This window comes from Oryx dammah, unplaced genomic scaffold, assembly GCF_014754425.2.
Source record: "Oryx dammah isolate SB20612 unplaced genomic scaffold, SCBI_Odam_1.1 HiC_scaffold_19, whole genome shotgun sequence".
Lineage (NCBI taxonomy): Eukaryota > Metazoa > Chordata > Mammalia > Artiodactyla > Bovidae > Oryx > Oryx dammah.
The window spans coordinates 72,202,800-72,230,647 of record NW_024070203.1 but is presented as its reverse complement, the minus strand read 5'-3'; the positions used below and the strand labels follow the sequence as shown (position 1 = coordinate 72,230,647).

Below are 27,848 nucleotides of genomic sequence, written 5' to 3'. Positions count from 1 at the left end.
CACAGTGCTGTACTGAAAGCCGCATCAGCCCAAGTACTCATAGACTTCACTTTCTGCCTGAGGAGATGAGCTTTTTCTAGCTACATTTCTCTGAGACTAAAAGTGGCAAAGCATGTACGGTTTGGAGGGATTTGGTTTTCTAGTAGCCAATTCAGAATTTGATTTTGTATTCTTATGAAGTTGGCATAATAAGCATACCCAATTGCAAGCCAAATTTTGCTTTATTATAGATAAATTCAATCTCAATTTATGCTTTACTCAAAATTAATGAGAAGATAATCATCATAAGTGTTTACCCCCTTGGTATACAATTCAGTGGTCTAATTCTATGACACTTCACTTTTTGTCTCAGTTAGCTATATTTAACTATCTGTGGTCTACGAAGGTTTCTATGTAACAGACACAAAACCTAACAGTTAATTTTAAGTTAGGCATATTTTGTGATTCCAATCTGAACTAGTAATTTCAATTCTATTTTCTTTGTTTACATTGCTTTATTAATGAAGACTATTTTTCCGACTTATTTGGCATAGGGTCATTCCATCATTAATTCACAGAGAATAGTTTTCAAAATTTCCTTAGAAAGAGACATAGAGTTTCCTTTCTTTAAAAAGCAGAGCAAAATGCGGGCCTCTAATGTGTTTTCCTTTCTTTAAATTGTGTAAAGGAGAACATATGAGCCCCTTGGTGTGTGCCTGTTGCCAAAGTCTATGTTAGCATATCTGGCTTGGTGGGTAGAACTTTGGAGGTTATATTTTTAAGTTCTTGATTTTTAATATTAATTTCTTCACCATTTTCTTCTTGATAAAAGCACATTATTTTATACAGGAAAGAAAAGGATAGTATATTCCTAGCAATGAGTCTTTTAAGGCACTGTACTCTGCTTAAATATAACTATGTAATACTTGCAGAACTGGAAACTACACAGGGCCAGGCTGATGTCTTTCAGTTCAGTTCAGTTCAATTCAGTCACTCGGTCGTGTCCGACTCTTTGCGACCCCATGAATCGCAGCACGCCAGGCCTCCCTGTCCATCACTAACTCCCGGAGTTCACTCAAACTCATGTCCATGGATTCGGTGATGCCATCCAGCCATCTCATCCTCTGTCGTCCCCTTCTCCTCCTGCCCCCAATCCCTCCCAGCTCATGTCTTTAGGGAACATAGATTCCATAAGATGGCAGAGAGTATCAACTGCAATTATTTGTTAGAAAATGTTGCTGCCACTAATTAATTTTTGCAGTGTAAGATCCTGAATCAGCTTTCACATCTCAGAATAAAATGAGCAATGTTTATTCCGAGAGAAAATATGTCTGAGTACTGCTAGTAACATTTTGTTTTGGTAGTTGATGAACATAATCATGGATTATTTAAATGACAAAAGCAACTTAATATGCTTGTGCAACATTATTGGAAGTACTCTTATTCTATAGTACACCATTGATATTTACTTGTAATCCAAGTTTTGTAAAAGAAAAATTCTTTTCTGACTTCAGAGTTTAATATCTATAGCAATACTGGTATATTTAAAATTAACACAATAACTGCAATGAACCAAATCCATTATAGTTGCTATTTTCATTATAGTGATTGGATCTCATTGTGTGATACAAAATTATATTGTTTGTGTTATAGTAACCGTATTAAAGCTTTTGAATGTACAAGTAGAAAATGAATAGCAAAAAGTAAATTTTTTAAAAAGTCCATTAAATATTTGAATATAGTATTTTTCAAAGTAGTTTAGTAAATAATATATTCGTATTTAGCTATTTGTATTTCCACACAGGTATATTGGTCTGGTTAAATATCCATCTATCATTAATGATTGTCTAATAATCATTTCTAGAAAATCTGATTTACCATTTAAAATACTTTTCTCAGTCTGTGTACCTGGATATGCTTTAAATTTTATAGCTATCTACATTTGCTGATTATATACCATATATATATGTGGTGGGCTATCCCAGAAAAAAGTTTCCAGAGGTAATGAAAAATCATTCAATGAACCAATGTTTATTTAGAAAATTTCTCAGGCAGTGTACTTTGAACTGTGGATGAAAGTGAAATCAAGCAGTTCTAAATTTCTAAGTCTGAAGGTCAAGCAATTTCTTAGCCTTGTGCGGATGGATATTTAAGGATAGCTCCATATCCAAAAAAATTTCATCAAGAAACATAAATAAATTCACAAGGATATTTGATGAAAGAATTTGGCATAAGAAGTGGAGATCTTAAGTAAATCTGCAGTGGAAGATAGAAAAATAAATATTGAAAAGTACAGTATTGTCAAAACTAACAACATTATAGCTTTGTGATCCAATTACTCATCCGTTCCTCCAGATTCTGTTCTGGGCATATAAGACCAAAGAAAAAATAATTCAAGAAACTCGTTTATCTACAAATGTGTGTAGATAGCCAAATAAGATATCCTGAACCTCAACAGATTGCCTGCTCCTCAGATCTCCTCATATGTTTTTATTACTCAGCTTTCTTTTAATAGAAATGATATAGTTTATAGTTGTGTAAAAACTTTATGGCTTCATTATTGTAAAATGGATTCAAGGTCTTAGGTAAAAGTGAAACATTCACACAAAGATTCATGTTAATGACTACACAGAAAACCTTGAGAATTTGTGTTTATATGATATTTAGCAAATTTTTATGCTTTATATTCTTACAGAAGAGTCAATTTATATGATCATTTGTAAGATCAAAATATAAATTAAAAGTTTCAAAAATAAAAGAAAATGAGTTCTCAGGCATGTCTATAAGTGGTATGTATATTTTCTCTTTCTGAAGAATATATTCTTGAGGTAGGAAACATTTTCAAAGGAAAAAGATGGCATCAGTTCAAAATATTCATGAATAACTGTTTTTAAGAGTCTTAAACCATCTAAATTATCTAGCAAAAAAAAGTTCTTATAGTCTTTAAAAGGGCAAGCAGAATAATTGTTAATGAAATATTTACTACTGCTAACTTATAGATTAGAGTTACAGATCAGAGTTAAAATGTGATAACACGTTTTCCTGACTATGTGATATAACTTGATGTTACCACATATTTACCCATATTATAGACCTTTAAAGGGGAATCAGTATGTCTTATGAAAATAATTATGGATTAGGAATCTAAAATACCTATTTTCTCATTCTGATTCTGTTACGTGTCCCTAGCCACTTTACCTGGCTTTTTTCACTTGTCAAATAAATGAATGAATGATTCACACTCCTTCTCATCGTTTAGATGAATGCAATACACAGCAAAGAGAAAATAAGCATCTTCTGTTATACCAATGATTTGTCTTTATCATGAATTGAAGAACTAATTGGATCTGTGGCTAACCACCAGTAAAACAAACAGCTCAACATATGTTTCTCTCACCTAGCAGATGATTCCAAAATTTAGGTGACTTTTGTAATACTCCATTGATCAGGTTGAGTTTTTGTTGTTTTCTGGAAGTATGTCTCAGTGCTAACTCTCCCAGAGGGCATACTGATGGATTATGCTGTTCAGTTGATGGATTATTGATGGCTTGTGTTTTCCCCTTCTCATTGAAGCTATCTTCTAGTTAATACCACTGAAAATCTTACACACCCAAGCAACATCTATGCTGTTTTATGATTGTGCATGAAAAGAGAACTTAAAAAAATAAAACAAAAAAAAAAACCACTTGATTATGACTTTTAGAATTTTGATCTGTAAAGGCCCAGGAATTTGCATTTTAAAAACAAACACCTCCCCACCATGTGATTATGATGTATCCTTCCTTTCTTTTGGGTTGCTTACATTTCCTCATGAATGCTGAGATAAGCTTGTCAATTTCGAAGGGAAAAAAAGCAGCTAGGATTTTGACTGGGATTGTTTAATTAGAGCAATTTGAGGATTATTGCCATCTTAGAAAATGTTGTCTTCTCATCCATGAGCACAAAGATGTTCCCTTTAGGTTACTTTCTTTCAGTGATGTTTCATCATTTTCAGGATACATACTTTGTACTACTTTTGTTAAATTTATTCCAAATATTTTATTTTTGAAGTGGAATTGTTATTAAATTCATTTCATGCCTAATCATTGCTAGTATATAGAAACACAATTTATTTTTATAACTTGATCTTGAAACCTACAACCATGCTATATTCATTTATTAGCTCTAAAAGTTTTTATATGAGATCATGTCATCTATGACTAAAGATAATTTTACGTCTTCCTTTCTGATCTGAATGTCTTTTGTTTCTTTGTCTTGTCAAATTGACCTGGCTGAAACCATCACTGCAATATTAAATAGAAATGCTCATGGAATGTTTTTAAAAAAAACAGCCACGTAGAATTACTCACTAGCTCTAAAAGCATTTCTGAGAGCACTGTCTCCTGTGCCACTCATCCATTTTAGAATAGTCCATGTAAAACTTTATTTTAAAGTTGTGAGTAGCTGTCTTTAAGAATAGATGTATCTGTGTCACTGAGAAAGAATGTAGCCCATTGTGTGTTTTCTTTATCTAGTCTGTCAGGAAGTTCAAGTTCATGGCCAAAGACATGATAATTCTAATCAGTTTCTTGAACTACATTGTTCTAAAGTTGTTACCTATAATAACTGACATTTTTACTTTTCCTTTTTTTGAGACTCTGCTTCTTTATACCTGTTTTATTACAATTGTGTTATATAACTTTGTTCTTAAAAAAAACTCTCAAATTGTATATGCTGCTAAATCATAAGACCTTTCATATTGCATCTAACCTTTCAACTTTTAGAATTCAACCCCATTACGTTCTCTTCTTGAAATGTTTTTTCCCCTGCACTCCTGTGATTGTACACTCCTTTAGGTTTCTATCCATCTTTCTGATCACTTCTGTCTTCTTTGGGAGTGTTCTCTTTGCCCCTTGATGATTTCTAGACTCCCATACTAGGCTGTCTTTCCTTTGCATGTTCTATCTTGATGGTGCTTTCTATTCCGTGACTTTCAGTAGCATCTGTGTATTGAGGCTTCCAAATCTGTGTTTCCAACCCAGGTCTCTCTCTTATTTATCTGTCAAATCTGTTCAGTCCTCTTCTGGCCATCTTCTTATCTGTCCTGGGGATGTACCAAGTCAGCATGTATAATTGAATTCATCATACCTCTCACAGAACAGGCGACCATATTTAGTAACCCACTCCCCGTTTTGTACTCTCTCGGTATGTGGCAGCAGCATCCTCACACCTGCCCCAACCAGAACCTTGAGCATCACCCTTTACTAGTGCTTCCCCTGAGCATGATTCCCTCCCTCCAGTCACCATGTCTTATTGATCCTAAAACTTAATTATCTCTGAAGTATTCCATTTCTCCCTAACTCTGTATCTACTTCCATGATCTACACTACTATCTCTTATGGAGATTAGTTTAGTAGATTAGTTTAATAGGAAAATCTTATCTTTTAAAAATAATAGCCTTTAAATCTGAGCTCATTATGCTAATAGCATAAAAAATGAGTAGTCAGATTCTTTGAAGTTGTTTATTTGTGAATTGTATACCCTTAAAGGATGAATTTTATGGTATGTGAATATACTTTAAAAATGGTCAGAAGGCTTCTGAAAAAAAAAAAAGAGAGATCTGTCTTTCTTCAGTAAATATTATGAGTATAGTGGTGATAAAATGGAGGTGATACTTCGTTTAGGGTTAAGTTTGTCGAGCATATCTTGTTTTCTATTCCAATACTCCTTAAAAGCTACTTTTCAATAAAATCTTCATCTCTCTCTTTTTTAACTTATTGTATACATTTTTAATATCACCAGAGTACTGAAGATGAATGAAATACAGGTTTATTCTCAAGAAAAGGTGATAATTTTCTTTTTCTTTTTTTTTTTTTTTGCAGCCTCAAATTTATCCTTTTCATATAAATTTAGTTGTTAGCCTAAAACTCTGAAATAATTCTCTCCTCCCTGTGTCTGTCTCTCTCTGTCTCTGTATCTATCTCTAGATAGATACAGAGATTCCTCAGCTAATAAGTAAACAAGCTATTCTCATAAAAATTTAGGAAATTTCCATGTGCAGGAATCTGAGCACGCTGTGACTTCCCAGTCTCTGTTATGGATCACCAAAAGGGAGAAATCTGAGATTTGAACATGTATGTGGTCCGAAGAGAAAGGGCATTTGAAGATAAGAAAGGCATTGGTACTAGAGTAACAACCTGGAGGTGGAGGAGGGATTTGGTTCAGAAGCACAGGTAGAATCTGGGTTGGCTCAAACCAAAAAAAAAGACAGATAATAAAATAGATCAGTTATTAGACAGGGAGTTGGGAAGTTGGTTGTCACTGCCTGTTGGCCCTAATGTTCTCAAACACGTAAGAAGCGAGAATATAAGGGTTTGGAAGTTGAATTTGAGATTTAATTTGAAGATTTGGAATAATCACTGAAGAAAATAGGAGAAAGTAGCTTACCAAAGACAAATTTAAAAGTTGATGAATAGTTCTGCAGATCTAGAGGGTTGGAGACCAGCAATTGCAAGACACACCAGCGTGGGAGAGTAGTGTGATCTTTCCTAGCAGCACTGAACCCATCCAAGTGTGGAAACACAATTCAGATTGTAGCATTTGTGGAGAAGTGGGAGTTTTGATGGATGGAGTTGCTGGGAAAATAGCAGTGGAAAGCAACTGAGGGTGCTTGTGTAAATGTCAGTGTTAGACGAGGAGGAAAAGTCCATATGGGAACTTAGAGACTAGGAAAATGTAGAGAAAATCCAAGAATTAGAAAGCTAGGTCTTGTAGTCAAAAAGGAAGTTTAGGGTGTTGGGCAGGTAGAGCATGTTGTTGAAACTTAAGAGCTTGTGGTGGAGCTATTTTCACTAGTTGACAAACTCTAAGACATGAGCATTTGGAGTGACTAGGAGAGTGGGTGACGGAAAAGGCAATGGCACCCCACTCTAGTACTCTCACCTGGAAAATCCCATAGACAGAGGAGCCTGGTGGGCTGCAGTCCTTGGGGTCGCTAGGAGTCAGACACAACTGAGCGACTTCACTTTCACTTTTCACTTTCATGCATCGGAGAAGGAAATGGCAACCCACTCCAGTGTTCTTGCCTGGAGAATCCCAGAGACGGGGGAGCCTGGTGGGCTGCTGTCTATGGGGTCGCACAGAGTTGGACACGACTGAAGTGACTTAGCAGCAGCAGCAGCAGCAGCAGCAGGAGAGTCGGTGAAAAGAATAAAAGTGAAGGTAATGAGATATGTGAGTTTTGGAATTACAAAGCAATTTGATAGGTCTTCTTAATGAATACTTATGTTTGATATGGTTGTAAGAATTTGGGAATTGAAAAGACTAAGCCAGCTCAAAGACTTCAGTGAATGAGTCAGTGACCATGAGGTCATCAGATGACAGAAAGAAAGGGGAAAAAATGGTTGGTATATGTCAGCATGGCCAGAAGTCAAAGAAAAGAAAGTTTAACAAAGAAAGTTTAACTTTAAAGTAGAAGAGAAATATATTTTGTAAGTAGCCAGTAGATAGAAATATGACAACCAATGAAGAAGGGTATTTTTCACTAGAGGAGATTTCAGCAGAAGCAGAGTGCTCAAGAAAGCACCAGGTTTCCGTTCAGATGGTATGAAAAGGGCCAGGAACAGGTGGCAAGAGCATAGCTTTGTAACAGTACTTCCTGGCTTTTGCTTTGTTGCTGGTGCCACCATATTTTCAGAGTGGTCTTCACAGCTGACTCATAAGAGTTATATTCAATACCACATCTCAGTACTTGGATATGAAGTTGGAGATCTGTGGTAATTAAAATTTACCCCCACATCTTACATAAATTTTAAGAGGCACACAATTTAATTGACTTTGTAGTATATAATCATTTTTAGCAATTTCTGTTAATTTGTATGTCTGTGGTGACTGGTTACTCTATCCTGTTATCACATGGGAAGTCTTATTCAGAGATATTTACCCGGATTCATTTTTACTGATAAATTAATTTCATTCTGGTTAGAATAGCAATTTAGGGTTCTATACATTTAAAATAATCATTGGCATTCATTTACATATTAAACTTTTGTTTTCTGGCATCACCACTATTGATTATTGGTAAATCATGTTTATATAGACTCATTGTTATTTCTAACATTTTTAACTTTATTTCTAAAATATTACCCCCACAGGCTGTATGTTAGTAAAATAAATTTAGTCTGAAAGTAGAGAAATAATTAAATTGAAATGATTTCTGCCATATAAAATAATAGCATTAGAAAAGACTGCTGCAGTAGTTTCGTCATATTCAATATTTATTTTTACAAGCCAAAAGGACAGTTAATCCACAACTGTTATTCTAAACTAAATGCAACATTCTAACCAATGACTCCTAATAGAACCACAGGTATACCTCAGGATGAACAATTTTAACATATAGAAGTTATATTTTTATAGAAACAACAAAAATAAGATCAAGTTTGAAGTCGAAGGATTCCCATGTTGAGTGTTACTGTTAGATGCCAGTTTATCAGTATGGGGTGGAACGGTATAGTAAGACTTCATTTCAGATTCTGATTTTCCATATAGAAAGGATGAATCTAATCTTCAGTTCAGTTCAGTTCAGTCGCTCAGTCATGTCCAACTCATTGCGACCCCAGCACGCAGGAATCGCAGCACGCCAGGCCTCCCTGTCCATCACCAACTCTCGGAGTTCACTCAGACTCACGTCCGTCAAGTCAGTGATGCTATCCAGCCATCTCATCCTCTGTTATCCCCTTCTCCTTCTGCCCCCAATCCCTCCCAGCATCAGAGTCTTTTCCAATGAATCAACTCTTCGCATGAGGTGGCCAAAGTACTGGAGTTTCAGCTTTAGCATCATTCCTTCCAAAGAACAGCCAGGGCTGATCTCCTTTAGAATGGACTGGTTGGATCTCCTTGCAATGGAAGCAAAATTCAAAAAAAGAAAATCCACAAACACCTGGCCTGAGACCTTAGAACCTTAATGACAAAATTTGAATCTTTAATATTTAATGTTATCTTGACTTCAGCTTTTCACACTTACTCTTACCCTTCTCTTTAAAGGCTAAGGAATCTTTGTGTGTATGCTCACATTGCTTCTTATGTCTGAAGCGCAGTTTCTTTCTCTTTCTGAGTAAAGTACCTGCTCATCCTTTAAAACCCAAGTCAAGTACAGATTCACCCAAGAGACACCATCTCTCCTCTTCCTTCATGATTTATCTAATATTCTTTTACAGTAACAGTTTCTCTTGGGTGCTCATTTTCCTGCCCTGTGATTTAGTTAATTATGAATCCACCTAATCTACCATTGTTGACCATTAGTTAGCCACTTAAGGATATGTATTTATTATTTTTATCTTTTTGCTGTCTTACTTCTCAAAATCTACAATCCCTCACACATAGTAGGCACTCAAAAAAGTTCAAGGATGAATGCATGAATAAATGAGATCGTAATAAAGCAGTGACAGTTTTGAGGTGTGAAGAGCTGCTATCACAGTGCTTCTGGCATGTTCAGTATCCAACATGCTTATCTCTCTCTTTGACAAAAATGACCAAGAAGTTATTTTTTTTCCTTAGTGGAAAGAAACTTACTTCTTTCAGAAATCAGTGGAGTTTTTTTTTTACCTTGGAGGAGTTTGTTTTATGACACATGTGTATTCTAGTGAGAAAAGATTTAGTTGGTTTACTGATTTGATATATGATGAATGAGAATCATTATTTTATATATATGGTTCAGTTCACTTTAGTTGCTTAGTCATATTCAACTCTTTGCAATCCCACAGACTGCAGCACGCTAGGCTTACCAACTCCTGGAGTTTACTCAAACTCATGCCCATAGAGTTAGTGATGCCATCCAACCATCTCATCTTCTGTCATCCCTTTCTCCTCCCACCTCCAATCTTTCCCAGCATCAGGGTCTTTTCCAATGAGTCAGTTCTTCGCATCAGGTGGCCGAAGTATTGGAGTTTCAGGTTCAGAATCTGTTCTTCCAATGAATATTCAGGACTGATTTCCTTTAGGATGGACTGGTTGGATCTCCTTGCAGTCCAAGGGACTCTCAAGAGTCTTCTCCAACACCACAGTTCAAAAACATCAGTTCTTTGGCGCTCAGCTTTCTTTATAGTCCAACTCTCACATCCATACATGACCACTGGAAAAACCATAACTTTGATTAGATGGACCTTTGTTGGTAAAGTAATGTCTGCTTTTTAATAAGCTGTCTAAGTTGGTCATAGCTTTTCTTCCAAGGAGCAGGCATCTTTTAATTTCATGACTGCAGTCACCATCTGCAGTGATTTTGGAGCCCAAGAAAATAGAGTCTCAACTGTTTCCATTGTTTCCCCATCTATTTGCCATGAAGTGATGGGACTGGATGCCATGATCTTAGTTTTCTGAATGTTGAGTTTTAAAGCCAGATTTATCACCCTCCTCTTTCACTTTCTTCAAGAGGCTCTTTAGTTCTTCTTCACTTTCTGCCATAAGGGTGGTGTCATCTGCATATCTGAGGTTATTGATATTTCTCCAGGCAATCTTGATTCCAGCTTGTGCTTCATCCAGCCCAGGTAGCCTTTCCCTTCTCCAGGGGATCTTCCCAACCCAGGACTCAGACTCAGGTCTCTTGTGTTGCAGGCAGATCCTTTACCAGCTGAGCCACCAGGAAGCCCTTTTATGTATACAAATCCTGTATAAAGTGCTGGGGCACAGCCCCGGTGGATCCAGGGTAGTTCGAAGTGGGGACAGAATCGGCGAGGAAAAACTTATTATTTAGAAATATAAAGAGAGATTAGGAAAGAATAGTGTAGTAAGAAAATTAGTGGAGAATAGATGCTGAATAACTTGGTTTACGTGGAGAACCAATAAAGTTCCAAGACAAGGAACTTGCACAGTCTATGTAGGCCACCAGTGCCCACTTGAATAGCAGAGGGTGCCCCGCCTCGGGCTCCCTCTCGCGTGGGTCTTAGAAGCCAGGGCAAATAAGTAGACACGGTGAGCCTCCATGCTCCAGATGGGAATTCAGCGAGAAAAGGGAGAAAAGAACGACATGGGGGAGCCAAGCATTGGTGCCAGACCCACAACTTTATTTTCAAAAGCAGCTTATATACCCCAAGTTGTACATAAAGAAATAATGCAATATGAAGAGTTATGCAGGGGCAGCAGTCCTGACCCTTATTGAGACCAGGCTTTCTTTTTGCATACCTTCCCATAAATAAAAGGTCCCAGGTGGTTTTACATCATCTTCTGGGCAGGGGGCCTGTTAACATTTTTATGGCTCTTTTCCTAGATAAATGTCTATCAACCAGAAAACTCATTTTCCCTTGAAGTGTTTTTTCTTTAAAGTTACATTCTTGTAGAACAAAGGTGCAGTGGGTTATAACAAAGAAAGTACTTAACTCAAACATCTAATGTTGCTAATACCAGGGCTACTACCTGTTTTTTCTACATGCCAACTATATCTACAAATAAAAGATATGAAAATTTGGCAGCAAGTATTGGCTCAACAAATGAAACCCTTAATCAGTCCTATTCTAATGATTTTGACTCCTCGGAAGCCCCTACATTCCTAGGATGTTTTAAGCTTCCTGTGCCTCTAGAGGTCGGGAGGCTGCAAACAATCACATGTGCAGCTGTAAGAGTCTGGCAGGCAGGCTAGAAAGCCATCAGAGGGGTTTTTGGATTGAAACACTCTTATTATGCCCAGGAGATTTATTATCTAAAAGCTCTAAATTAACTTTTTCCAGAAAAAGGTGGTCGGGGACAGCTCCTGTTAATATCAGAAGAGTAGGTGGAAAGCATAACACAGTAAAGCAGGCAGACTCTGGTTTTGTGGGTAGATGCTCGAGAATTTCCAGGGGGACCCCTGAGGCTCAATCCCGCCTTTGCATATGCCAAGCCTCCTTCCTCATGACCTTTGCCACGGGCGGGATTCCTTACTCTGGCTCCCTGCAATAAAGTCTAACAAGAATGGGGGAAGACAGACATGAATAGAAAATAAAAGCATTCATTAGATAGTATTTAAAGATTAGAAAAACTTATACCAATTTAATGTGTCCCAAAAAATAGTGTAAAGTGAATTCTAAAATCCTATTGAAAGGTGCCAAGATGAGAGAAATGATTATCATCTGAGGATCTCAAAAATAAGAAACTTGTAAATTAGTCTTCTGAGACTTTCTATCAAAATAATTTGAATGAATGATATGTACCAGTTAATACTGAAGTTCTTTAAAGGCAACTACATATTTTCAGGACACTAAGACTTAACCAACTTCAATTCAGTCACTCAGTCATGTCTGACTCTCTGCAACTCCATGAATCACAGCACACAAGGACTCCCTGTCCATCACCAACTCCCGGAGTCCACCCAAACCCATGTCCATTGGGTCGGTGATGCAATCCAACCATCTCATCCTCTGTCGTCCCCTTCTCCTCCTGCCCTCAATCTTTCCCAGTGTCAGGATCTTTTCAAATGAGGTAGCTCTTTGCATCAGGTGGCCAAAGTATTGGAGTTTCAGCTTCAACATCGGTCCTTCCAATGAACACTCAGGACTGATATCCTTTAGGATGGACTGGTTGGATCTCCTTGCAGTCCAAGGGACTCTCAAGAGTCTTCTCCAACACCACAGTTCAGAAGCATCAATTCTTCGGCACTCAGCTTTCTTCACAGTCCAACTCTCACATCCATACATGACCACTGGAAAAACCATAGCCTTGACTAGATGGACCTTAGTTGGCAAAGTAATGTCTCTGCTTTTTAATATGCTGTCTAGTTTGGTCATAACTTTCCTTCCAAGGAGTGTCTTTTAATTTCATTGATGCAATCACCATCTGCAATGATTTTGGAGCCCAGAAAAATAAAGTCAGCCACTGGTTCCACTGTTTCCCTATCTATTTGCCATGATGTGATGGGACCAGATTCCATTATCTTAGTTTTCTGAACGTTGACCTTTAAGCCAACTTTTTCAAATTAAGTTAACCAACTTACTTTCACTATTTCTGTTTATCATGGAGTATGAGTGCACATTCCATGGTGCACCTGTCATTGCAGAGACTTAGCCTTTCCGTGTGGCACACTGGGGATTCAGATGGCTTGTTTTCCAAAGTTGTGAATAAGAACTTGACACCATGTTACACTGACTCACAGTAAGCGTAATATCACTTATCATCATTCAGAATTTATTTTTGGTATTATAATAGGTAATAAAAAAGTCCTCCAAAAATATATATGAGAGATAATATAGAATGATGGTTAAAACTTAGCTCTTTATTCAGACAAAACTGTATTGAATCCTAGTTCTGCCAGTTCCTAATAATGTAAACTTGGGCAAGGAAAAAAAAAAAAACACTTTCTTCACCCATAGACTAGAGGTAATATTCTTGCAGGGTTGCCATCAAAATTCAATGGAATTATGTCCTAAAGCTTTTGATACCATTCCTGGCACATGACAAGAAGTTGTTATATAATAGGGGTTGAAAAAGAAAAGAATAGGAGATGAAAACTCAGTTTATAAAATCTCACTTTTTTTTAGCTTGTTTTAGCTTTAGATCTGCATATTTCATAGCAACTTTTCTATAACACTTTGCCAGATGACAATTCAAAATAAGGTAGATCCTTCTTATGCTTTGTACAAGAGAAAATAATTTCTGAAATATAAAAAAGATTTTATTAAATTTCACAAAGTAATGTAGTAGAGATTCTAGAAAATTTTTATGAGATATGTTACATAGTTTGACCTTTAATGGTCTTGGAATTTAAATTATTTTATTCCTTAAATTGTCTTCATTTATTCAACACACATTTTTTAACACCTTCTATATGCCAGTTGTTTTTCCGTCCCTAAGTCATGTCTGACTCTTTGTGACCCCATGGACTGCAACACACCAGGCTCCCCTGTCCTTCATCATCTCCCAGAGTTTGCTCAAATTCATATCCATTGAGTCAGTGATGTTATCTAACCATTTCATCCTCTGCTGCCCCTTTCTCTTTTTGCCTTCAATCTTTCCCACCATCAGGGTCTATTTCCAATGAGTCTTTACATCAAGTGGCCAAAGTATTGGAGCTTTAGCTTCAGCATCAGTCCTTCCAATGAATATTCTGGGTTGATTTCCTTTAAGATTGACTGGAGTTTGATCTCCTTGCTGTCCAAGACACTAAAGAGTCTTCTCCAGCCCCACAATTCAAAAGCATCAATTCTTTGGCACTCAGCCTTCTTTCTGGTCCAACTCTCACATCCATACATGACTACTGAAAAAACCATAGCTTTAACTATACAGATGTCTGTCAGCAAAATTGTCTGTGCTTTTTAATATGCTGTCTAGGTTTGTCATAGCTTTCCTTCCAAGGAGTAAGCATTTTTTAATTTCGTGACTGCAGTCACCATCTGCAGTGATTTTGGAGCCCAAGAAAGGAAAATCTGTCACTGCTTCTACTTTTCCCCCTTCTATTTTCCATGAAGTGAAGGGACTGGATGCCATGATCTTAATTTTTTTCATGTTGAGAATCACGCCAGTTTTTTCACTCTCCTTTTTCACCCTCATCAAGACGCTCTTTAGTTCCTCTTCGTTTTCTGCCCTTAGAGTGGTATCATCTGCATCTCTATCTTGGATTCTGTGCTAAAATACTGAATAACAAGACCTGGTTCCTTCCTTCAAAGAGATAAAGAAAGAAATGAGTAATTTTAATATGTGGTTTGATAATACTTCCCTTTAGTAAAACATTTAGAATAAGTGAACTGAGGCAGGAAGTGACAAGTGACTCTTTTCAACATTATCCAAGATAAGGAAACAGTCTCAGGAGAAAATCCAGTTTCTTTTTTTTAAACTAATTAATTTTTATTTTATTTTTAATTTTTATTGGAAGATAATTGCTTTATAGTACTGTGCTGGTTTCTGCCATACATCAGCATGAGGCAACCATAGGTATACATATGTCCCCTGCATTTTGAACCTCCCTCCCATCTCCTCCCCACCCTGCCGGGGTCCAGCCCTGGTGGATCCAGGGTAATTCGAAGCGGGGATGGAGTCAGTGAGGAGAGACTTATTTATAAAGAGAGATTAGGAAAGAATAGTGTAGTAGGAAAATTAGTGGAGAAAAGAGGCTGAATAACTTGGTTTACACAGGAGACCAATAAAGCTCCGAGACAAGGGGCTTACACCGTCTACGTAGGCCACTGGCACCCACTTGAATAGCGGAGGGTGCCCCACCTTGGGCTCCCTCTCACGTGGGTCTTAGAAGCCAGGGCAAATAAATAGACACGGAGAGCCTCTGTGCTCCAGATGGGAATTCAGCCTGAAAGGGGAGAAAAGAATGACATGGGGGAGCCAAGCATTGGTGCCAGACCCACAACTTTATTTTCAAAAGCAGCTTATATACCCCAAGTTGTACATAAAGAAATAATGCAATATGAAGAGTTATGCAGGGGCAGCAGTCCTGACCCTTATTGAGACCAGGCTTTCCTTTTGCATACCTTCCCATATACAAAAGGTCTCAGGTGGTTTTACATCATCTTCTGGGCAGGGGGCCTGTTAACATTTTTATGGCTCTTTTCCTAGATAAATGTCTATCAACCAGAAAACTCATTTTCCCTTGAAGTGTTTTTTCTTTAATCTGCATCACCCTCAAAGTACTAAATAAAGTTACATTCCTGTAGAACAAAGGTGCAGTGGGTTATAACAAAGAAAGTACTTAACTCAAACATCTGTTGCTAATACCAGGGCTACTACCTGTTTTTTCTACATACCAACTATATCAACAAATAAAAGATATGAAAATTTGGCAGCAAGTATTGGCTCAACAAATGAAACCCTTAATCAGTCCTATTCTAATGATTTTGACTCCTCGGAAGCCCCTACATTCCTAGGATGTTTTAAGCTTCCTGGCGGTTGGGAGGCCACAAACAATCACTTGTGCAGCTGTAAGAGTCTGGACACACTTGTCAGGCAGGCTAGAAAGCCATCAGAGGGGTTTTTGGATTGAAACACTGTTATTATGCCCAGGAGACTTATTATCTAAAAGCTCTAAATTAACTTTTTCCAGAAAAAGGTGGTGGGGGGACAGCCCTCTGTAATGTTAGCAGAGTAGGTGGAAAGCATAACAGTAAAGCAGGCAGACTGGTTTTGGGGGTAGATGCTCGAGAAAATCCAAAGGGACCCCTGAGGCCTGATCCTGCCTTTGTGTTTTGTCAGGCCCCTTTCCTCATGACCTTTGCCACAGGCGAGATTCCCCGTGCTGGCTCCCGGCACCACCGCATCCCACCTCTGTAGGTTTTCACAGAGCAGTGGGTTGAGCTCCCTGAGTCACACAGCAAATTCCCTTGGCTATCTGTTTTACATATGATAATGCATATGTTTCCATGCTACTCTCTCAGTTCATCCCACCTATCCCTCCCACACTGTGTCCATGGGTCTGTTCTCTCTGTCTGCATCTCTGTTGCTGCCCTGCAAATAGGTTCATGAGAACCATCTTTCTAGATGCCATATTCATGCATTCGTATACAATATTTGTCTTTTTCTTTGTGACTTACTTCACTCTGTATAATAGGCTCTAGGCTCATACACCTCATTAGAACGGACTCAGATGCTTTTTTTTTTTTAATGCGTTCTTTTTTAAAGCTGAGTAACATCCCATTGTATATATGTACCACAATTTCCCTATCTATTCATCTGTTGATGGACATCTAGTTAATAAGCAAAATAACAGCAAGTTATGTGGACTTGTTGTCTATAATACTATAAAGCCTGTAACAGATACAAAAGGAAGTTCTGTAATAGATTTTAAGTGTGTAAGAGTGGAGCTAATTATAGAATGCTAAATAAGTATAAATAAATGATGTTGCCAATGTGAAAAAGTTTATTTTGTTATTTTATAAATTACTAGATTAAGGTGAAATTAAATCAAGCTTTATTGCCATTGCTAGAAACTGAAAAAAGTTAAATTCTAAAAATGATTTTTAATAAAAGCAGCTCTTTAAAATGCAGAATTAAGTAAATATTCTTGATTGCTTTAGGGTTCATGTGGAATACAGTGAGATAGGCTGAATTTGATACTTGAAGTAATTTTTGGAATTTAGGAGATACTGTTTAATTTACCTGGCTACCCAGGTGACGCTAGTGGTAAAGAACCTGCCTGCCAATGCAGGAGACAGAGATTCTAGTTCTATCCCTGGAGAGGATCCCCTGGAAGAGGGCATGGGAACCCACTCCAGTATTCTTGCCTGGAGAAATTCATGGACAGAGGAGCCTGGTGGGCTACAGGTCATGGAGTCTCAAAGAATCAGACATGACGAAGTGACTTAACACACACACTTAATTTACCTTGAAAGAAAATGATTTCAATTTTGACTTTAACTCTGATCAAATGTGCATAGCATATTTATTATTATTTATATAGATAGATAAGATTTCTTTAAAAAAAAAAAGACTAATCTTTCTAACAGGTATAAACCTGGTCTAACAGGTATAAACAGGTATCATAATATACATTTCAGGTTTACTTTTTAAATGATAAAGACCTTTTCTTAATCACTCTAAGTATATTGCATGAACTTGGAATTAACTCAGTTAATTCAATAACTGAGTAACATCAATAACTATGCTTTGGTAATCTGTTCGCAGCTTTGCCTTCTTTCTTCCTTTTTATTTTAAAGTAGTAACTCAGCTATTTATTTACACAAGTTTAATTCAGCTTCATCCAGAATTCATCACACTTAATATTAATGTTTAAATTATACAAATGATATATGTGAGCATACAGTGTATAAATTGGCATGTTTTCTGTATTTCATGGATATAATCTAATACCTTCAAACAAGTTTACAGTTTTAGGGTAATGGAATTTTAATTTTTTCTAGGAATATACACTTTTGAAAGAAAATTTATCTCTGAGAACTTCCAGAGAGTAACTATGAGCAAAATAATATTTATATTTTCATTAATTGTTTATGTGGAATATTATCTTCTGCTTTAATCAACGAAACCCAGTACTTAAGTTTTGGGGAAATTTTGTCTTCTCTTTTATACTGAATTCTGAAATTTCTATATAGTGTTATCAAATTTCTGGCTCCATGCAGGTTGTCTAATGTCTATACACATTTAAATATCTAAATGTTTAATTTAAGGGAAGTGTTGCATTATTGAATTAATTTCCTACTGAGACATTTGTATTATGACTACAGATTGTTTAGAATGATATCAAGAGCACAGTAGAAATGGATTGCAGTTCTGTACAGAATATGCTAATTACATATATATATAATGTATATGTGTATGCTGCTGCTGCTGCTGCTAAGTCACTTCAGTCGTGTTTGACTCTGTGCGACCCCATAGACGGCAGCCCACCAGGCTCCCCTGTCCCTGGGCTTCTCCAGGCAAGAATACTGGAGTGGGTTGCCATTTCCTTTCCCAATGCATGAAAGTGAAAAGTGAAAGTGAAGTTGCTCAGTCATGTCCGACTCCTAGCGACCCCATGGACTGTAGCCCACCAGGCTCCTCCGTCTATGGGATTTTCTAGGCAAGAGTACTGGAGTGGGTTGCCACTGTCTTCTCCATATACGTGTATATATACATATATCAGTTAAAAGTGAAGTGAAAGTAAAGTTGTGTCCAACTCTTTGTTACCCCAGAGACTGTAGCCTACCAGCTTCTGCCATCCATGGGATCTTCCAGGCAAGAATACTGGAGTGGATTGCCATTTCCTTCTCCAGGAGATCTTCCCAACCCAAGGCTTGAACCCGGGTCTCCCACATTGTAGGCAGACGCTTTACTGTCTGAGCCACCAGGGAAGCATATATCAGTTAAACCACTTGGCAAAATGCACTTTACCTATAAGTTTGAAGAGTAAAATCTTCAAATAAGTTCTAAATGCCCCAGTGTTCACTTATTCACTAGAGCAAAATTGTCTAAATGTTAATTGTAAAAAATTATTTTTGAGTTAAAAATTATGGTATGTTATTCATTTTACTTTCTTCTAAATTTGATTTCTCAGTGTTCTCTCTGAAACAGAATTTATAATACAAATAGAGCATGTCTGTTCTGGCAGTCAGTTTCTACGTGATTAATGTCTGCATCAAGTGCTCCCAGTTTGAAGCTGAGTAAGGGCAATTTAACCGTTCTTGCCTGTCATATTTCTTCAGTCTTTCTCAAAATAAGACAATTGGTGACTGAAAAATTACAGTGACTTAAGAGTCCACTAAAGTGGCACACTGGTATCTTTTGCTTAAACAGCAAAAGCCAGTGCATATATGGACAGATATTTTGATTGAGACTGATATTCTGTCATGTTTAATAAAAGACTAGTTTGGGACTCATTTTTACTTAACCATCATAAAGCACTTCTATTTTTAACAAATTGAAGCACATTGTGATAAGTAGAGTTAGTGAGATTAATCTTGATAGTGGTGGCAAGACTGTTTGCTGTGGTTGGGGTTTCTAGCCAGGAGCACACGGAGTTCCAGGGTCCACTTCCCTGAAGCCTATGGTGATGGAGGGGTGATCTTACACCCCAGTGTAAGGAGCAAAGGGAAAGGAAAAAGGAGAAACCTCAGTATTCACATATTTAGTAACTATGCTGTTGAAAGCAAAGTTGGGAAGTTTAAAGGGTTAGTATTTTTTAACAGATGGAGAGTAAAAGATTTCAAACTTTTGAATTATTAAAAGTAAGGCATGAAATTGGCTTGAAGCTAATTGGAGAGTGGATTTGCATATTTCTGTTTGGATTCACACGTATAGTCTGTCAAAAGAAAACAAGAAACAATCCAGTTATTGTCACTGAAATAAATATTAACTTCATGTTTAACCTTAGTTTTTAAAGCTATAGTAATAAAAATAAGGCATTAAGTATACCACTTTCAGATTATTTTAAACTATTTCCTCTGCAGACATTTAAATTTCCTGTGGTCTCAGACAGTAAATTTCCTATTACCCTATATAATTCCTGAATAGTGTAGTTAACGATCAAAAAATTACTCTTTTCCTTTCAGGATGCCAAGAAACATGAATCTAAAGAAAGCTTCTTGTACTGCTGAGTAAATAAAAGAAAATATTATTTACCAAATGACACTGTATTTTGATATCTTAATTTTCAAGTTGTTAAGGTCTTTGCATTATCGTCACATTATTTTTGTATAATGTTATCTTACAAAAATGTTCAATAAATTAGAGTGAATTAGAATGACATTTTTAAGCAAAGAAAATATTGTATTTTGAATATAGGAGTGACTAGATTTTTGCCATCTGAAAAAATACATTTAATTACCTTTTATAAAATGTTTATTTTATAATGCTAACCTTCATTCAACTGTGTATTTCTTTTATAAAAATTTTGTTTATTTTTGGCTGTGCTGGGTCTTCGTTGCTGCATGGAGGCCTTCTCTACTTGTGGTGGGCAGTGGCTGCTCTTGGCTGCAGTGTGCGGGCTTCTTACTGCAGTGGTTTCTCCTGTTGTGGAGCGTGGGCTTCAGCGGCTGCAGCACGTGGGCTCAGTGGTTGTGACGCGTGGGCTTAGTTGCCCCATGGCACATGGGATCTTCTCAGACCAGGAATCGAACACATGTCTCCTGCATTGGCAGGTGATTCTTAACCACTGGACCATCAGGGAAGCGCCTGTGTATTTCTTGATTTTATTTAATGTAGGATCATAGGAAATGAAGGGGCCTTATGATGTTTCCGGAGAAGGCAGTGGCACCACACTCCAGTACTCTTGCCTGGAAAATCCCATGGACAGAGGGCCTGGTGGGCTGCAGTCCATGGGGTCGCTAAGAATCGGGCACGACTGAGCGACTTCACTTTCACTTTTCACTTCCATGCATTGGAGAAGGAAATGACAACCCACTCCAGTGTTCTTGCCTAGAGAATCCCAGGGACGGGGGAGCCTGGTGGGCTGCCGTCTATGGGGTTGCACAGAGTCAGACATGACTGAAGCGACTTAGCAGCATTAGCAGTATGATGTTTCAATAACTCTAAAAAGTTTTTATTTTAATTATTATAAGCAATAATTTTGAAAAATCTGAGTCACAAAAAAATCATATCTGTCCTACAGATTAGTGAGGAATGCCACCCAGATCATTCTACTTGGGCAACATTTCTCCTATTTAAAAAATTAAAAACCTCTAGAAATAAAACTTTACTCTAGTTTTAAAGTAGTGCTTTAGAATTGAAGAGTATGACAGGTATTATTTACACTAAATTTCTTATTATAGAAATGAAAGAGGACAGTAAACTGAGACATAATAGTAGCTAATTTAAAAAAATAAAATTTGATATGCAAACTAGATCTTTCTGTTATTTCTTAAATACATTTCATATAGGAATAGGATATAGCCAAATATAAAACACTGGTAGATTACCAAAAAAATTGCATATGATGGTTAACTTTTTTTTAAACCAGTTTTAATATATAGGTCTAAGGTTTCTTCATAGTAACTTAAAATTATTTTCAAAGCTCAAAATATAAATGGTCAACTATTAAAAGCTTTCTGTGGTTAAAATTATTTTAACTCCAGGAACATAAGAAAATAATAAGGTCAAAACTTTAATAAGACACAGAATATATAAAGTAAAATTAGCTAGTTTTCAAATAAAGTATTTATACATAAATACATGAAAAAAAATTCCAAAGTTAATTTTTTTGTGTGTGTGGAATTATCAACCAAATGGGGCTCCCTTGGTGGCTCAGTCAGTGAAAAATTCGCCTGCAGTGTAAAAGGCCGCCTACTATGCAGGAGACCAGGGTTTCATCCCTGGGTCAGGAAGATCCCCTGAGGAAGGAAATGGCAACCCACTCCAGTATTCATGCCTGAGAAATCCCATGGAGAGAGGTGCCTAGCGGGCTACAGTCCATGGGTGGCAAAGAGTCAGACATGACTTAGTGAGTAAACCACCACCATCAGCCAAATGAAGCTTGTACAATCATACCAACTGGTAAACCAAAAATACCATTTTATTTTTCTCAAAATTTAAAATCAACCAGAGTAAAAATATTTAATGATATACAATCATATCCATACATGAAAGAAAAACAAGCATTTCAAACCAAAATGAATCTTAAGTGTATGCTAATTTAACACAATGAGGCATCTAACATGACTCCAGGTGTATGAAGAACTGATTAAAGATAAGGCAGATGTTCTTTAGTTGAAGTGAAGTGAAGTCGCTCAGTCATGTCCAACTCTTTTGCAACCCCATGGACTGTAGCCCACCAGGCTCCTCTGTCCCTGGGATTCTCCAGGCAGGAATACTGGAGTGCATTACCATTTCCTTCTCCAGGAGATCTTCCCAACCCAGGGATCAAACCTGGGTCTCCCGTATTGCAGGCAGATGTTTTACCATCTGAGCCACCAGGGAAGTCCTTTAGTTAGATGGCTCCAAAAATGTGAGTAACTTGAGCTGGAGAAATCCAGTAATCCAGTCTGCTTGCTGATAGACTTAGGAATTTAACCATAAAATTCTATCTAATCTAAAAGGCAAAACTACCTAAATAAGATATTTTATAAGATTACTTTTTGTTAGCCTACACCAGAGTTTCTTTGTGGTTTTTGTACGGTCACCGCATTAGAATCACCAGAGAAACTTTAAAATGCGAGTTTCTGGTTCTCTTGCTAGAAACAGTATATTAAAATCTCCAGGACTAGGCTGCAGATTGTATTCCTGAAAAGCTCTTTCAGGTGGTTCTGGCAAAAAACTAAAATATAAGAACTACTCATCTAATTCATCTGGAAATTGTGTACTTCATATGTTTTTTCCATTGAACAGTATCATTTAAGAACAAAATTTACTGCTTGGCTTGTTGTTTGGCTCACTTGAAGGATCCTCAAGTTTCTGGAATTATCCCCAAAAGCCTTGCCAAAAGAGAAGCAGATTGTCCAAGCTGCAGGAAAAGATATTGAAAAGATTACAAAGATTACAGTCAGCATTCTGTGATTTGTCAGCTTGACCCGTGGAGAACAAAGAACACTTTGACTAACTGGTCCTGTCTATAAATGCTTTGTTCATTGAATATGAAAACCAAGAAGTGACAGGAAAAGAGATTGAATTAAAGATAGTGGTGAGTAGCTGCAGGCGCACTGCAGAGGCAGTGGAAGACGGTCAGCAGCAGACACCCAGAGGGGAGAATTGGCAGCAAAGGAAAGACTGAAATTCAAACATTCCTTAAAATTGGCTTGTACTCCCCTGGATAAAAGACCTGTTATGCACATATATAAATCAAGACAAGGAGACCCATCACCTCTGAGTGATTAAGTTGAAAACAGTGTCTACTTCTGGTTAAGTATACTTTTAAATGCCAATTGACTGAGCTAGAATGTGGTCCACTGGAGAAGGGAATGGCAAACCACTTCAGTATTCTTGCCTTGAGAACCCCATGAACAGTATGAAAAGGCAAAATGATAGGATACCAAAAGAGGGACTCCCCAGGTCATTAGGTGCCCAATATGCTACTGGAGATAAGTGGAGAAATAACTCCAGGAAGAATGAAGGGATGGAGCCAAAGCAAAAACAATACCCAGCTGTGGCTGTGACTGGTGATAAAGCAAGGTCTGATGCTGTAAAGAGCAATATTGCATAGGAACCTGGAATGTCAGGTCCATGAATCAAGGCAAATTGGAAGTGGTCAAACAAGAGATGGCAAGGGTGAACATTGACATTCTAGGAAGCAGCGAACTAAAATGGACTGGAATGGGTGAATTTAACTACTGAGGGCAGGAATCCCTCAGAATAAATGGCGTAGCCATCATGGTCAACAAAAGAGTCCAAAATGCAGTACTTGGATGCAATCTCAAAAACGACAGAATTATCTCTGTTCGTCTCCAAGGCAAACCATTCAGTATCACAGTTATCCAAGTCTATGCCCCAACCAGTAATGCTGAAGAAGCTGAAGTTGAACGGTTTTATGAAGACCTACAAGACCTTTTAGAACTAACACCCAAAAAAGATGTCCTTTTCATTATAGGGTGGAATGCAAAAGTAGGAAGTCAAGAAACACCTGGAGTAACAGGCAAATTTGGCCTTGCAACGCAGAATGAAGCAGGGCAAAGACTAATAGAGTTTTGCCAAGAAAATGCACTGGTCATAGCAAACACCCTCTTCCAACAACACAAGAGAAGACTCTACACATGGACATCACCAGATGGTCAACACCGAAATCAGATTGATTATATTCTTTGCAGCCAAAGATGGAGAAGCTCTATACAGTCAACAAAAACAAGACCAGGAGCTGACTGTGGCTCAGATCATGAACTCCTTATTACCAAATTCAGACTCAAGTTGAAGAAAGTAGGGAAAACTGCTAGACCATTCAGGTATGATCTAAATCAAATCCCTTATGATTATACAGTGGAAGTGAGAAATAGATTTAAGGGCCTGGATCTGATAGATACAGTGCCTGATGAACTATGGAATGAGGTCCATGACACTGTACAGGAAACAGGGATCAAGACCATCCCCATGGAAAAGAAATGCAAAAAAGCAAAATGGCTGTCTGGGGAAGTCTTACAAATAGCTGCGAAAAGAAGAGAGGTGAAAAGCAAAGGAGAAAAGGAAAGAGATAAGCATCTGAATGCAGAGTTCCAAAGAATAGCAAGAAGAGATAAGAAAGCCTTCTTCAGCGATCAATGCAAAGAAATAGAGGAAAAGAACAGAATGGGAAAGACTAGAGATCTCTTCAAGAAAATTAGAGATACCAAGGGAACATTTCATGCAAGGATGGGCTTGATAAAGGACAGAAATGGTATGGACCTAACAGAAGCAGAAGATATTAAGAAGAGGTGGCAAGAATACACGGAAGAACTGTACAAAAAATATTTTCACGACCCAGATAATCATCATGATGTGATCACTAATCTCAAGCCAGACATCGTGGAATGTGAAGTCAAGTGGGCCTTAAAAAGCATCACTACGAACAAAGCTAGTGGAGATGATGGAATTCCAGTTGAGCTGTTTCAAATCCTGAAAGATGATGCTGTGAAAGTGCTGCACTCAATATGCCAGCAAGTTTGGAAAACTCAGCAGTGGCCACAGGACTGGAAAAGGCCAGTTTTCATTCCAATCCCAAAGAAAGGCAATGCCAAAGAACGCTCAAACTACTGCACAATTGCACTCATCTCACATGCTAGTAAAGTAATGCTCAAAATTCTCCAAGCCAGGCTTCAGCAATACGTGAACCGTGAACTTCCTGATGTTCAAGCTGGTTTTCAAAAAGGCAGAGGAACCAGAGATCAAATTGCCAACATCCGCTGGATCATCAAAAAAGCAAGAGAGTTCCAGAAAAACATCTATTTCTGCTTTATTGACTATGCCAAAGCCTTTGACTGTGTGGATCACAATAAACTGTGGAAAATTCTGAGAGAGATGGGAATACCAGACCACCTGACCTGCCTCTTGAGAAATCTGTATGCAGGTCAGGAAGCAACAGTTAGAACTGGACATGGAACAACAGACTGGTTCCAAATAGGAAAAGGAGTATGTCAAGGCTGTATAATGTCACCCTGCTTATTTAACTTATATGCAGAGCACATCATGAGAAACGCTGGACTGGAAGAAACACAAGCTGGAATCAAGATTGCCAGCAGAAATATCAATAACCTAGATATGCAGATCACACCACCCTTATGGCAGAAAGTGAAGAGGAGCTAAAAAGCCTCTTGATGAAAGTGAAAGAGGAGAGTGAAAAAGTTGGCTTAAAGCTCAACATTCAGAAAATGAAAATCATGGCATCTGGTCCCATCGCTTCATGGGAAATAGATGGGGAAACAGTGGAAACAGTGTCAGACTTTATTTTGGGGGACTCCAAAATCACTGCAGATGGTGACTGCAGCCATGAAATTAAAAGGCGCTTACTCCTTGGAAGAAAAGTTATGACCAACCTAGATAGTATATTCAAAAACAGAGACATTACTTTGCTGACTAAGGTCCGTCTAGTCAAGGCTATGGTTTTTCCTGTGGTCATGTATGGATGTGAAAGTCGGACTGTGAAGAAGGCTGAGCGCTGAAGAATTGATGCTTTTGAACTGTGGTGTTGGGGAAGACTCTTGAGAGTCCCTTGGACTGCAAGGAGAACCAACCAGTCCATTCTGAAGGAGATCAGCCCTGAGATTTCTTTGGAAGAAATGACGCTAAAGTTGAAATTCCAGTACTTTGGCCACCTCATGAGAAGAGTTGACCCAATGGAAAAGACTCTGAGGCCGGGAGGGATTGGGGGCAGGAGGAGAAGGGGACGACCAAGGATGAGATGGCTGGATGGCATCACGGACTCAATGGACATGAGTCTGAGTGAACTCCGGGAGTTGGTGATGGACAGGGAGGCCTGGTGTGCTGCGATTCATGGGGCGCAAAGAGTTGGACATGACTGAGCGACTGAACTGAACTGAATGTGTATTTTAAGAAGGTGAGCTTCCTCTCTTCGCGAGAGGCAGCACAATTCCAGGGTTATACTGCCTTTGTTTGATCTGTGATTCCTCATCTTCCTCAAGGTTTATGATTTCTCAATTTTCTCTTCTTTATTTGGGATAATAATAGTACTTACATCATAGATCCTTTAAGAGGTTTAAATTACTTGGTATGTATAAAACAGTGCATAGCACATAAGTGGTTGTTGTTATTATTATTATTCAAACTAAGAGACAGAATTATGTAAATTGAGTAAAATGTCAGCAGTCAAAGCTTTCAAAGGATGTTGTGGCATTGCAAATAATTCATCTATTAACACAGGAAATCTCCTGAACAATCTTCGAGAATAAAGATATTATTATATAAGTATGGCCAACTTCCACCATGACAGTAAACCAAATGTCTCCAGTTTGAAAACAAATAAGAATTTATTATCTTTTTTAAAATGTATATTAATCCCAGTGTCAGAAAATTATAATCCTAGACCTTTCAAAATGTCACAGATTTAACCACTGGAAAATGAAAATCTTTCATATCTGTGAGGAAAAGCATTGACAGCTTCAAAATATTTGATGAATAAATGAATGGCTGTTGATCTTGAGGGCCTCTTCCAACTTTGTGAGAAGTGAAATTGTAATAGACTCATCTTTGCTGGCCCTCTTTGTATTAAAAATTTCTTTTCCTCAGAAGCAAAGTGTAGTGTTTCTGTGCTGAAAATTAGGAAGTAGACTAGTGAAATTATTTCAGAGCTGTAAAACTAGTATTTTCCTAATAAAAACCAAGTTCTAGGGAGTTCCCTGCTGGTCCGGTGGTTAGGACTTGTCACATTCTCTGTTGTGGCCTAGTTCCAATCCCTGGTCAGGGAACCAAGATTCCACAAGCTGTGTGTCACAGCCAAAAAAAAAAAAAAAGCCAACTTTTGTATTCTCTTGACCCCTGCAGATCCAGAAACTCCTTTCTCCCTAGTAGGGAGAAATTGGAATTTTCTTTGGCCAATTTTTAAAATTGGTTTCCCTATGTCTTAACTGTAAGTAGTAAAATGCAAGTCCATTTTAACTTTTACCTACTGAAAAATAATAGAAGTACAGAAGCTGAGAAATTACTGTCAAAATATAAAATAAAAGACTGACCAAATCAATCAATAAATAAATAAGTTAATGCATAAATGGAAAATAATATTTGACTGGTTCTTCTACATTATTACAACTTCAGTGAAACATAATTTCCAGACTCACTTGTGTGTTTCCACTCTTTGATGGCTAGAAATTGTGCCAGTCAATCAAGTCAACTGATGGGTATAAACTGATTTTAGAAGAACCTCTGACGCTTTATTGGTGGGTACATCAGACCTGCAATAGAATATAGTTCTGAAGCAAATGGTCTCTAGAACCAGGTAAACCTGAGTTTTAATTAAAACTACTCATCAATTTGTCAGCGTGAGCAAGTTACTCCCCAAATAATCAAGTTTCTTTATCAGCAACATGGGGATAATTTCCTACCTTAAAGTTCAATATGAATGTAAAGTGAGATAAAATATA

General features: G+C 37.6%; 1 protein-coding gene across 50 annotated transcripts in view; it reads left to right on the top strand.

Moving 5' to 3' along the window:
• The window catches only part of RIMS2 (regulating synaptic membrane exocytosis 2), a 592,497-nt gene that overhangs the window by 448,174 nt on the left and 116,475 nt on the right, over positions 1-27,848 (top strand). The window lies entirely within an intron of this gene.